The following is a 13901-nucleotide window of genomic DNA, read 5'->3' on the forward strand; positions in this document are numbered from 1 at the left end:
GTAAAAATCTAATGGTAAGGATTTGCTGAACCAACAATTTGAAGTGGAATACAAAAAAGGGAAGTATGAGGAGGTCCGGGAAACAAGCTAAAGGAAAATAAGCAATGGAAAATCTGTGTGTTTTTAACTATTTTTATTTTGTATTTTTGTTATTTTTTTCATTTTTATTGTAATACTTTAAAAAATCTTAATAAATATCTTATTTTAAAAAAAAAGCGGCAAGCTTTCAAAAAATTAGACTTCCGGGTTGGCGCCTCCGGCAATGGCGGAGCTCCTCCGGTCGGGGATCCCTGTTTTGGGGATCCGGAGCGACGTGGGGTGAGTGGTGCGGTGCTTTGAATCGACTGCTTCTTTCACGGAGTGAAGCCGCATTGCTGTTGCCGGAGAGCGCTGACTTTTTCCTGTGGACAATTGGATTTTAAACATCTACCCGTGAGTAAAACGGAAAATTGGATCTTTAAATACATTAATACCTTAATTTGGCATTGAAGCGGGAAGGTTATAAACAGGAAGTCCGCCTTCCGCTTTTGTAAATAGACTGAAGCAAAGACGTCACAAGCTAAAGTCTTTGAAAGTTTTTGGCAAAGGATTAAACTTCCATCTGTTAAAATACAAAACCCCCCTTGGAAGCAGGAGAAGAGGGGGGAATTTTGGACTTAGTGAGCCTGCAGGAGAGAGTGAGAAATGAAATTACCACTGCTCTGAACCTGGGAACGGGCTGCCAGAGGATGCTTGGGGAGAGTTCATTGACAGAACGGATTTGACAGCTAGCTTAATAAGAGCAAGATACTGTTTCCATTGTCCTTTTCTGCGTTTAAAAAGGAGTAAAAGTAACTCAAAACTGAAACTATCTTTAATGCTTGAGTTATGCTTGAAAGAACTGATACAAGTGGAGACTGTTTCCCCCTCGAGGGAGCTTTTGAAACTGTTACAGGAGTGTAACTGGGAGATCTCCAGCTGCAAGATAAGGATTCTGAGAACCAGAGATTGACCTTGGACCATTTAAAAATGTTGACAGGAGAAGCCATTGTGACTGTTTTATGTAAGATAAGCCGCTCGCTGGAACAGCTTCATAAAAAGACGGATGACATGACTTTTAAAGTTGACAATTTGGAACAGAAAGTGACTAACTTGAGTCAAAAAGCGAGCAACAACACAGAAATAATTCAGGATTTGGTACAGGAATCTACTTCGGCAGGACAAATGGTGGAGGAGAAGGAGGAGAAGGAGAAAGCTGCTGTTGCTGAACATAAAGTAATACAAGCGGGATCCTTAGCTTTACAGAAGCAAAGTGAGGACTATAAGTTGAGGCCTTTTATGAATGAATCTAGAAAAAGTCAGATTTCGAGGTTTGGACCCCGGCTTGGGCTGAAGAAGGAAAGTTGGAAAGATCCCTCTATGCAGGGATTAACTGACTTTTGGGACTTGGACTTGGGTTGGGAGGAGATTGAAGTTTTGGGGGCCTTTGGATTTGGAGGGATTTTGAAATATGTCCTGAAATACTTTATGGATCTTAGTTTCAACTATGGAAATTTGGCTGACCTGTCCAGAAGGAATAAAAGTATTGTTAGGTTGGAGTCTCCCCGAGATTTGATCTTTAGCATCAAAGAATATGAAGAAGACCTACAGAAGGGACTTGGAAAAGAGTTAAGAGCCTCGGATATAAGATCTCCAGGTTGATGGACTATATGGAGTGGACGGAAAGGACTGGCAGAATCCGAAACCAGGGAGAGGAGATGGTGGAAGGAGATTGGAAAATTTAAAGTTTATATATAGAAATATGGAAAAACTAATGAGTGATAGAAAAACGGTGGAATGATATTCTATGGACTTAGCAGAAATGTTATAAGGAGTTAAGCATATATAAGTATTTTAGTTTTAATGGAAAATAAGGTTAAAAAAAATATGTTATTTACAATATGATAAAAATGGAGAAAGATGGAAAGGATTTGCTGAAAAAATTATTAGAAGTGGAATACAAAAAGGGAGGTGAGAGGAGGTCGAGGAAACAAGGGAATGAAAGATAGAGAATGGAAAAGGGATGATGTATGTATGTTTTTAAATAGTTTTTGTTTTTGTTTTATTTAGGGTTAGGGTTAGGGAGTGGGTTTTGGTTAGTTTAATTTTATGTGTTTAGTTTAATGGGTTTGGGTTGTGTTTTGTGTTGTTTGTATATTGTTTTGTATTGTGTTTTTTCTTTTTTGTTTTTTCTCTCTTGTCTTCTTTTCTTTTCTTTTCCTTTTTTTGTAATCTTTAAAAGCAATAAATATTATTTTTTTAAAAAAAAAACTTTCAAAAAATTAGAGCTGAATCTAAAGTGTTTACAGAATAATTACAGCTTGGAAAATCTGGCGAAAATCCGAAGAGGGTTCAGATGCCAAAGGATGAAAAAAAAGGGAGTCCTTCCCGACAGCGGTGATAAAATGGCGCAGAGATCAAATTCACAGGATTGAAGAGGGAAGTAAAAGTGCCTGCTGAGTGAGTATAAAAGTGAAAGTCCTCAGTAATAATGTGCTGAGGCAAAGACTACTTTGAAACAAAGAGCTAAATAGAGACTTTGTAACTCTTTCTGGAGACGACTTTTAAGGGAGAGAGATTATATAAGAAGGAAGGAGGTTTAAGAAGATATAAGAGACATTCTAAGGTGGGAAAAAAGAACTGAATTAAATAGAACTTAATGAGTGAGCTAAGCCCTCTTGCTGACATTCCACTTTTGCTGAAAGTTGCTTAAATTACAAGTATTATTTGCTCCATATATATTGTTGCAACAATTAATTCTCTTTTATATGTGAGTGGCATTTATGCTAAGGAAAGTAAGATCTGAGGGGAAAGAGGAAGAAGAAAGAAGAGGGAGAGGGCAATCTGGATTCTTACTCCTCTTTATTGGTGACATTTTCTATTCCTTTCTGTCCTGGTTACTACCTCCATTTTTTCTTTACTTTTATGAGGATTAAGCCAACAAGAGGCTAAGAAAAAGAAGATCCTAAGCTTGAACATTTTTGACATTGAATTGAGATATATTTTGTTATACCCTTTTGGATTAGGCCAACAAGAGGCCAAGAAGACGAAATTTGGAATTTGATCTTGGACACTGACTCTAAATCTATTTTTGTGGATTAGGATAATAAGAGAGTAAAGAAAATATTGAAAGGGAAAATACTGAGTTTCATGAAGCATAAGGATTGCTCTTGCATTTATTGCGGTGGATTAGGCCTACAAGTGGGGATGCGGGTGGCGCTGTGGGTAAAACCTCAGTGCCTAGGACTTGCCGATCATATGGTCAGCGGTTCGAATCCCCACGGCGGGGTGAGCTCCCATCTTTCGGTCCCAGCTCCTGCCCACCTAGCAGTTCGAAAGCACCCCTAAGTGCAAGTAGATAAATAGGTACCGCTTTATAGCAGGAAGGTAAACGGCGTTTCCGTGTGCTGTGCTGGTGCTGGCTCGCCAGAGCAGCTTCGTCATGCTGGCTTCGTGACCCGGAAGTGTCTTCAGACAACGCTGGCTCCCGGCCTCTTAAGTGAGATGAGCGCACAACCCTAGAGTCGGACACGACTGGCCCATACGGGCAGGGGTACCTTTACCTTTACCTAGGCCTACAAGTGGCTGAAGACCACAGAGGGACTGAGTTAAGCACAGTAAGAAGCTCAGAAGAGGAACCCCCCCAGATAAACTTATAATTGGGATTAATTGGGACTAAATGGGACAAATATTTAAATTTCTCAAATAACTCCTATCTTTATTCTTATTAATTTGATTGAATGTCTGATGTGTTGAACCATGAGATAATTAAGGACATGGAGGTAATTTAAACTGGGAACAAAAAGATAAAAGTGAACAGTTACTGTGGGAGGAGAAGGTGAGGGTGACATCTAGAGGTCTAGAGGGTACTTGCAGGAAAGGAGGGCATAAGTGTATTGTTTGTTTTTTGCTTTTTAATTTGTCACTCTGATTGATACACACTTAAGGCCCCTTGCTTGACAGAAGGTACTTACCCCCCTAGTGGCTGTAACTTACCACTACAGAATTTGATATAGATTGGATTATTTTGAATTAATATTGTAAATTGTCTTAAATTGTCTTAAAATGTCAGGGGAAAATGGGGGGGATTGGGGGGACACCAGGAGAAAGGAAAATCTCTAGACAAGAAGGGATCAAAGATTTGGACATTTTATGGCTGAAAATAAAGGAAGAATTTAAACAAAATGAACAACACATGGAGAAAAATTAGGAGAAGTACAAGAAATGTTGGATAAGAAAGTAGAGGGTGTAGTGGGGGAACTCTCAAGTAAAATCAAAGATCTGACGGTCAGATCTAAGACAACTGAGGAATCAACCAAAAGGGTTCAAAAAGAGGTGAAAGAAAATAAGAGGGAGACGGAGAAGATCAAGGAGGAAATAGGAGATTTGAACAAAACTCAGGACCAGGTCTGGGACAGTTTAGCCATGCTTGAGATGAGACAGAAGCAATTGAATTTGAAATTTAGAGGTGTAGGAGAAGAAATGAATGAAAATATAAAAATTAAAATGATTAAAGAGTTGGCAAGTTGGATGGATATGAAAGAAGAAGAAGTTGAATACACAGTGGAGAATGCATTTAGGATAAAAGTAAGGTCATTAAAGGCTAAATCAAAGAAATTACCAGGAGATTGCCTAGTGATATTCAATTCATTAGACATAAGGAATGCAATATTGAAAATGAGTTATCAGAAAAAAATGATAATTGATGGTAGGCCTATCATTATATTTAAAGAAATTCCCACTAGATTTCTACGCAAGAGAGATGGATACAAAGTGAGTGTGTTGAAAAGAAATGGTGTACAACATAGATGGGAATTTCCAGAAGGGATTTCTTTTTATTATAAAGATAAAAGATTCAGGCTGACTGATATTTAAGAGGTGAAGAAATTCACAAGGAGATATGAGAAAGAATTAGGAAAGGCAGAAGAAGATAGACAAGTATATAATTTCGGAGAGAAAAAGCACGAGGCAGAAGGAGGAAGAAAGAAGAAGGAGAAGGAGATAGGGGAAGAAGAAGAAAAAGAGGAAGGAGAAGAAGAGGAAGTAGAGGGAGAAGAAGAGGGAGAAGGAGAAGAAGAAGAGAATCTAAGGGACAAAATTACTCGAATTTGAATTTAATTTTAATTGTGGTTGATTAGAATACATAAAAATGACTTTGAAATTAATAACCTGGAATGTGAATGGACTAAATGAGAAATCTAAGAGAAATAAAGTTGAGAATGTTTTGAAGAAAAAAAATATTGATGTAATTTGTCTACAAGAAACCCATGTTGCCAAAAAACGCAAACACATTTTGAAAAACAAAAGGTTAGGCATAGAATTTGTAAATTCAGATGTGAACAAGAAAAGAGGGGTTGTGGTATATATTAAAGAAAAATGGGAACCCAAACTAATTTGTAAAGATGAAGAAGGGAGAATTATGGGGGTACAAATAAATTATCCAGGGGGGAAATCAATGTGGTTGCGATCTATGCGCCAAATACAAATAAAGTAGAGTTTTATAAGAAGCTAGAAGAAAGATTGATAGAAATAGAGGATCAGAAGACAATTTTAATGGGAGACTACAATGGCGTAGTAATACCTGAAATGGATAGATCAACACAAAAGAAGAAAGCTAATCAGGGAAAACTACCAAGATTCTTTTTTAATCTAGTGGAAAACTTGGAGTTAATAGATATTTGGAGACTTAAACACCCAACCACAAAGCAATTTACCTTTTTTCCGGAGCCACACCAAAGTTGGGGAAGGATAGACCAAATATGGACCTCAAGACATTTAACTCCAAGAATATCAAAATGTGAAATATTGCCACGAACCTTGTCAGATCATAATCCTATAATTTTAGAGGTAAAAAGCAAAGTGCAAAACACATATAGATGGAGGATGAATGAAAGCCTTTTAGAAATTCCTGAAGTAATTGTAAAAGCCAAGGAAACTCTAAAAGAATATTTGAAATGGAATTTAAATAAAGAAACTAATTTAGATATCGTCTGGGATGCAAGCAAAGCTGTCATGAGAGGTTATCTGATCCAACAAAATAATTACAGAAGAAAGTTGAGAGAAAAGAAAAAAGAAGAAATTTTGGCCCAATTGGAAGAATGAGAAAAGAAATTAACGATAAAACCCAAAGATGATCAGAACAAACAAGCAATTAAAATGTTACAAACCCAATTTTCGATTTTAGTAAATCAAGAGGTGGAATGGAAAATTAAATTAATGAGACAGAAATTCTTTGAATCAGCTAATAAAACTGAAAAACTCCTTGCATGGCAATTACGAAAAAGACAAAAACAAAGTGTGATAAATAAAATAAAAATAGGAGAACATCAAATAGAAGATCCGAAGGAAATAAAGAAAGCCTTTCAGGAATTCTATGAAGATTTATATAAGAAAGAGAATGAAGAGACAGATAAAATAGGAAAATATTTAGAAGATTACAAAGGGGGGGAAAATAACAGAGGAAGAAAAGGTGCAATTGAATAAACCAATAACAACAGAAGAGATTCAAAACGCAATAAAAAGGATGAAAATAGGCAAAGCCCCAGGTCCGGACGGGCTTTCGGCAAAATATTATAAAATTTTGGATGAACAATTGACCCCGGTACTATGTGAAGTTATGAACAACATTCTGCAAGGTGGGAATATTCCCAATACATGGAAGGAAGCACATATAACTTTGATCCCTAAACCAGAAACTGACAGACTAAATATTAAAAATTACAGACCCATTTCTCTGTTAAACAATGATTATAAAATTTTTGCAGATATTTTAGCAAACAGATTGAAAAGAAATTTGAAAGACCTCATTCACAAAGACCAAGCCGGGTTTCTCCCTGACAGATATCTCAAAGACAACGTAAGACAAATTGTAAACATCATAGAATATTTGGAAGTGAGAAACGAAATACCAGCAGTGTTAATATTTATTGACGCAGAAAAAGCGTTTGACTGGGTAACAATTTTTTACTTTTTGAATGTTGTCTAGATTTCTACAACTGATTTAGGGTATTTTTGCACTGCTGAATCAGGAAATGGCATCCGTTTCTCTCCATCAGGTCAGGTTTACTGTAAACTGAATGGTGGGCATTGATAAAGGTAAGTACACATAAATTGCATGTTGCTTCACCATTTTTCAAACTTCAGGGCTTGAACTTCTGTTTCTTGGAACTCCTGGAATGCTCAGCGGCAGGGAGGTCTCTCTTCAGAGTCCAACAGTAGTCAGCCATCATGACTGCGTCCCAGCGACCCTGATACCTGGTCTCCATCTCTTTCATGTCCTGATGGAATCTCTCCCCCTGCTCGTCACTCATTGAACCCAGGTTCTCAGGAAACCAGTCCATATGTGAAAATAAGTAGTGCATCTTGATGCTCATGTTGCAGCCCAGGTTTCTGAAAGCAGCCAGCATGTTGTTGACAAGTTCTGCGTAGTTTCTGGCCTTATTGTTGCCCAGAAAGTTCTTCACTACCAGAACAAATGCCTTCCACGCTTCCAGTTCCACTTCGTTCATTGAGTTTCTGAACTCTGGATCTCTGATGAGCTGACGGATCTGAGGACCGTCAAAGATGCCAGCTTTCAACTTCTCCATGGTCAATCCTGGAAAAGCCTGGCACAAGTAAGTGAAGCAGTCACCATCCTTGTCCAGAGCCTTGGTGAACTGCTTGATTAAGCCGAGCTTGATGTGCAGCGGTGGGAAGAGTATTCTGTCTCTGTCCACCAGAGGGTCGTTGATGACGTTCCTTTCTTTGCAAGGCACCAATTCCTCCCGCACAGGCCAGTCCTTCTTCGTGTAATGCTGAGCATGGTCCCTACTATCTCACATGCACAGAAAACATGGGTACTTGGTGAAGCCAGACTGTTGTCCCAACAAAAAGTTCACCATCTTCAGGTCAACACAAATAAACCACTTATGCTGATCATAACCAATTTTCTCCAGCACATACTTCACCGCTTCATAGTTCTCCTTCAGTGTACTCGAGTGAACCAGCGGCATAGAGGCAAACTGGTTGCCGTTGTGTAGCAGAACACATTTCAGTGATCGCTTGCTGCTGTCAATGAACAGTCTCCAATCTTTGGGTTCGTACTGTGGCACTCCAAGCTTGAGCAGAAGCTGCGCAATATCTGCACAGTACACCAAGTCCTTCTCTTCCGAGAAAAAACAGAGGTACTCTTGATGCCTGTTGCGGAAGAAGCTGATGCGAGCACTGTCAGAGAGGAGGTTTTTTTCCTTCAATCTGGATGCCAACAGTTCGGCAGAGTCCTTTGACAAGCTGAGGTCGCGAACTAGATCATTCAGCTCCTTTTGGGAAAATGGATGTGGAGCATCATCTTCAAGAACCACTTCTTCTTCTTCGTGTCCTTCAACACTGGAGGCATCTTCGTCGCTAATGTCAGGAAATTCTCCAAAGATAGGCACTGGAATTTCATCACAATGAGCTACAGGACGACGTGCTGATTGAAGATCAGGATACTTGAGGCTGCTCCGGTTCTTTCTGTTGATCCCAGCCGCACCAATTTATGGAAGATTTCGAGGTTTTATGACTTCAAACTGATCCCTTTTCGACATAACCACCCAGAACTATCGGACCTGAATACTTCTTGTCATTAAAATAATTATTTCCAATCAAAACAATTATTTGACATGGCATTTTACCCCCACCAACTTCTTCTAAAATTCTCCACACAAGCGTACATGTGAACAAAAATGTATAAAAATGACATGTGGCCATAGCTCAAAAACTTGACCTGATTGAGCAAAACCAATGTGATTTTTGGATTCAGCGCATCAGATTCGTCCTAAATCAACTGAAAAAACGCAGACAACAAATTTGTTGTTGACCAGTGTCTTGGCAGTTTTTGATAAAGAGAATGAAAGCAATGGGGATGGAGGGATCACTCATGAAGGGCATAAGAGCTATATATTCCAACCAAACAGCTAAATTGATCGTCAATAACAATTTGACTGAGTCATTTGATATTGCGAAAGGAACGAGACAGGGATGCCCTCTATCCCCCCTGCTGTTTATTATGGCTTTAGAGGTGATAGCAAATAGGGTGAGGGAAACATCGGAAATACACGGAATTAAAATTGGATCCAAGGAGTTTAAATTGAAGGCGTATGCAGACGATTTAGTATTATCTTTAGAGGAACCTCAAACCAGTGTTGGCAAAGTATTGGAATAATTGGAGAAATTCGGAAAATTATCAGGATTCAAACTGAATAAAACAAAGACTAAAATGATGGTGAAAAATTTGGAGAGGAAAATGATAGAGCAACTAGAACAAAAACATGAAATCAAAGTAGCGAAAAAAGTAAAATACTTAGGGATCTGGTTAACAATGAAAAACATTAATTTATTTAGTGACAATTACAACCCAATATGGAAAGAAATCAAAAGAGATTTGGATACATGGAATAGAATAAAGCTGTCCTGGACTGGGAGAATGACAGCAATTAAAATGAACATCCTTCCGAAGATGTTGTTTCTTTTTCAGACAATCCCTGTAATTAAGGGATCAACTCAGTTCAAGGACTGGCAAAATCCTTATCAAAATTTATCTGGCAAGGGAAGAGACCAAGAATCAAATTTCAATTACTAACTGATCGAAAGGAAAGGGGAGGATTCGCTGTTCCAAATTTAAAATTATATTATGAAGCATCCTGCTTATGTTGGGTTAAGGAATGGATCACCTTAGAAAACACGGACTTACTGGACTTGGAGGGATTCAATAATAGATTTGGGTGGCATTCGTATTTATGGCATAATAAGGTGAAGGTACACAGGGGTTTTTCAAATCATATTTTTAGAGGTGCCCTATACGAAGTTTGGGGAAAAAACAAAAAATTATTAGAAAGATACACACCCTGGTGGCTATCACCGATAGATATACTAACAACAAAAAAACTAAACATGGAAGGAAAAAGAATAACATATGAAGATATATTAGTAAAAACGGAGGGAGGATGGAAAGTGAAAACATTTGAGGAATTAAAAAATGAGTTGACAGGGTGGTTACAGTATCACCAGATAAATGCTTTATGGAAGGAGGACAAAAAATTAGGATACAGCGAGAAAAAATCTAAATATCAAACAGAAATTTTGGAAGGAAAAACAAAACTTTTATCTAAGATGTATAACTTTTTATTGGAGTGGGATACCAAGGATGAGGTAATTAAGGAAGTGATGTTAAAGTGGGCAATTGGTTTTGGTTATAATATAGAATATGACAATTGGGTAAATTTGTGGAATAAAGAGATGAAATTCACAGCATGTTCCACCCTAAGAGAAAACCTAGAGAAGATGATGGACCGGTGGTATATTACCCTGGTCAAATTGGCAAAAATGTACAAAACGGGAAACAAAACTTGTTGGAAATGTAAAAATAAAGATGGGGACCTTTATCATATGTGGTGGGTATGCGAGAAAATGAAAAGATTTTGGAACCTGATATATGATGAATTAAAGAAACTTTTTAGATATACCTTCCCAAAAAAACCCGGAGGCATTCCTATTAGGGATAATAGGGGATGAAATAAAAAAAGAAGACCATAAGTTATTTCAATATGCAATGCTGGCAGCTAGGGTCCTTGTAGCACAAAAATGGAAGTCATCAGAGATTTCAACAGTTCTGGAATGGCAGGGGAAACTTTTTGTATATACTGAATTAGCAAAAATGACAAATAAAATTCGACACCAAAAAGGGTCAAAGTTCACAGAAGAATGGAGTAAATTTGTGACATATATAGAATTGAACTATAGAAGTTTAAGAACTACAGCAGGACTAGGAAAATTCTTGTGACGTGTGTAGAAAAGCAGAAGAAACTGTAAGAGAAGATGTATATTATGAAAACCGCAACTGGGATGGAAGGAAGTCGAGGCGCGATTTATCGCAATGTAAATAAGTTGAAATAAAGAATGAATGTAAAGATTGTTTTATTTTGTTTTTTGGAAAATGACAATAAAAAGTATTTTTTTTAAATAAAAAAAAAGAAGCAATGTGTGCTGGTCCCGGGGGGGGGGTTACCGTGAGGCGTGGTCAGAGTCCGGTCCTGGGTCGAGGGTCTGGAGACTGTCCACCAAGGGCGAAGCGGGGCCCAAAGCAAGAAGCCAGGCGTGGTCGGGAACTCCGGGAAAACAGGTCTGGGTCCTGGCAGAAACAGGTTTCCAACGACGTTGCTCCCGCAACCTGGGACTGGGCTGACTGGCCTTTATCTCCTCTGGGGCCTAGGGCAGTCCTGGCCCACAGGTGACTCGCCTCTCCTGGCCTTAAGGCGAGCACTCCTCCTGATAGAACTTAGTTCCCTCCGCCTCTCTGCCCTGAGCCTCTGCAGCTCAGGAGAGGCTGGAGGGTTACTGGACCCAGAGGCCGCCTCACCTTCCCCTGACAGGGCTGGGAGAGGAGCACCTGCAGGCAATGGGTCCTCAATCACCCCCGGAGCCAGAGTGGATTCATCTGGTGTCTGCTCCTGAGGATCTGGCACAGGTGAGGGCCCTTCAGATTCAAGGCCCTGCCTCGGCTCAGCCGGCCCTGGAGGCGGGGACTCCTGTGCAGGCTGGGATTCCGCTGGTTCAGCCTCTGAATCAGATTCCCAGGCCATCACACCATCCCCTCTCCCAGCCCCCCCCTCAACCGAGGGTCCAGACCCGGCTTGCTGGGGTACGCCGCATGGAAATCACGGAGGCAGGCAGGCTCGTGGACGTTGGCCACTGGTTCCCAGGAGCGGTCCTCGGGTATCATGAGTCCAGAATGCGCTCCACCTCGTACTCGGGCTCCCCCTGAACCAAAACTGGCTGCGGTCGGGGACGGTTCGGGTGGAACTCGTCGGGCGGGGCCACCGGACTCAGAAGGGACCTGTGGAATACTGGATGAACCTTCAGGGTTGGGGGTAACCGGAGACGGAATGCCACAGGCGAGACCTGGTCCACGATAGGAAACGGGCCGGGGAAGCGGGCGTCCAGCTTCCGTGAAGGCCGAGAGAGGTGGAGGTGGCGGGTGGAGAGCCATACCAGGTCACCGACGTGGAGTTCCGGCCCCACCTGGCGGCTGCGGTTGGCCTGAGCCTTGTATGCCTCCTTGGCCTGGCGCAGTTGCTCCATCAATAGTTGTTGCTGAGACTGGAGCTCCTGAAGCCACTCTGTCACTGCAGGGACTGCAGTTGCCGGCAGCACATCTGGGAACAACCGCGGATGGTAACCGTAACTGGCCTGGAATGGGGTCTGCTGGGTGGACGCGTTCACTGCGTTGTTGTAAGCGAACTCCGCCAACGGTAGGTGGTCGACCCAGTCATCCTGCTGGAAGCTGCAGTAACACCGGAGGTACTGCTCCAGCACCGCGTTCACCCGTTCCGTCTGGCCATCGGTCTGTGGGTGGTAGGCTGATGATAGACAGACCTCTTTCCCGAGGGTCTGGTGCAACGCTCGCTAGAAACACCACACGCTCAGGTAGGCCATGCAGGCGGAAGACATGCTGAAGGTATAGTTGAGTGGTTTCCTGAGCTGTGGGAACGGAGGGGCAGGGGTCACATTGCACCATCTTAGTGAAATGGTCTGTGAAAACCAGGAGGCAAGTACAGCCATGAGATGGGGGTAAGTCAACCACAAAGTCCAGCGAGACCGTGTGCCAAGGACGTGGTGGGACTGGTAACGGCTGAAGTAGGCCGGGTAGGACCCTTGGTCCCCCGGCAGACGTCACAACCAGTGACATAGTGAGCCACGTCAGCCTTCAGGCGGGGCCACCAAAACTCCCGGCTTACCAGATGGGTGGTCCAATACCGCCCGAAGTGTCCCATTGCTGGGGCATCGTGGGTCATCTGGAGAACCTCAGCCCGCAGTGGCCCTGGCGGGATGTACAGGCGACCGTGGTGCAGGAGTAGGCCCTGGTGTAAGACCAGCCCCGGATACTGAGGGCATGACCCTTCAGCCAGTTCCCGGAGTCGTTCTTGGGCCCAAGCGTCGACCCGTTGCTGTTCCCACACCTGAGCCCGCAGTGGCTCAGCCTCCTGAGTGGCCAGAAACACGGCCAGTGGTAAAATCGTTGTTGGTACTGCTTGCTGTACTGTGTCCGCGATGTCTTCGGGTTTCTGGGGCAGGGCATCCGCCTTCTGATTTTGGGAGCTAGGGATGTAGCGGATCCGGAACTGGAACCGGGAGAAAAACAGCGCCCACCGGATCTGCCTTTGGTTCAACTTGCAGGTGGTCTGGAGGTACTCCAGGTTCCGGTGGTCGGTTCTCACCTCTATCGGGTGTCGTGCCCCCTCAAGATGATGGCACCAGGCCTCAAAGGCCACCTTGATGGCCAGCAGTTTCCGCTCCCACACGGTATAGTTACACTCCGCCGGAAGGAGCTGGCGGGAATAGAAGGCGCAGGGTAACAGTGGTGCATCAGGTCCGCGCTGCTGGGACAAGACGGCACCGAGAGCCGTGCTGGAGGCGTCAGTCTCTACCACAAAGGGTCGAGAGGGATCAGGATGTTGCAAGATCGGCGCCCTCTGGAAACAGGCTTTCAATCCCTGAAACGCCTCCTCTGCCTCCTTGTCCCAGAAAAATAGCGTCTTGGGGCACAGCAGCCGAGTCAACGGGGTGGTGCGATGAGCATAATATGCAATGAAGGTCCGGTAATAGTTGGCGAACCCCAGGAACCGCTGTAGGTCCTTGCAGTTCCGAGGTGCCGCCCGTTCCCGAACTGCTGCCACCTTCCCAGGATCCATCTGCACCCCATCTGGAGAGAGTCGGTGACCAAGGAAGTCCACTGACTGCTGATGGAACTCGCACTTGCTGAGCTTCGCATACAGGCGGTGCTCCTGCAAGCGCTGCAGCACGGTCCGGACATGACCCTCGTGGTGAGCCGGGTCACGGGAGAAAATCAGAATGTCATCCAAGTACAC

General features: G+C 42.5%; 1 pseudogene across 1 annotated transcript in view; it reads right to left on the reverse strand.

The window, feature by feature from the left end:
* The window catches only part of LOC310753811 (inositol polyphosphate 5-phosphatase OCRL-like), an 863084-nt pseudogene that overhangs the window by 20918 nt on the left and 828265 nt on the right, over positions 1 to 13901 (reverse strand). The window lies entirely within an intron of this gene.

Source organism: Podarcis filfolensis (assembly GCF_964270895.1).
Source record: "Podarcis filfolensis genome assembly, chromosome: W".
Classification (NCBI taxonomy): Eukaryota; Metazoa; Chordata; class Lepidosauria; order Squamata; family Lacertidae; genus Podarcis; species Podarcis filfolensis.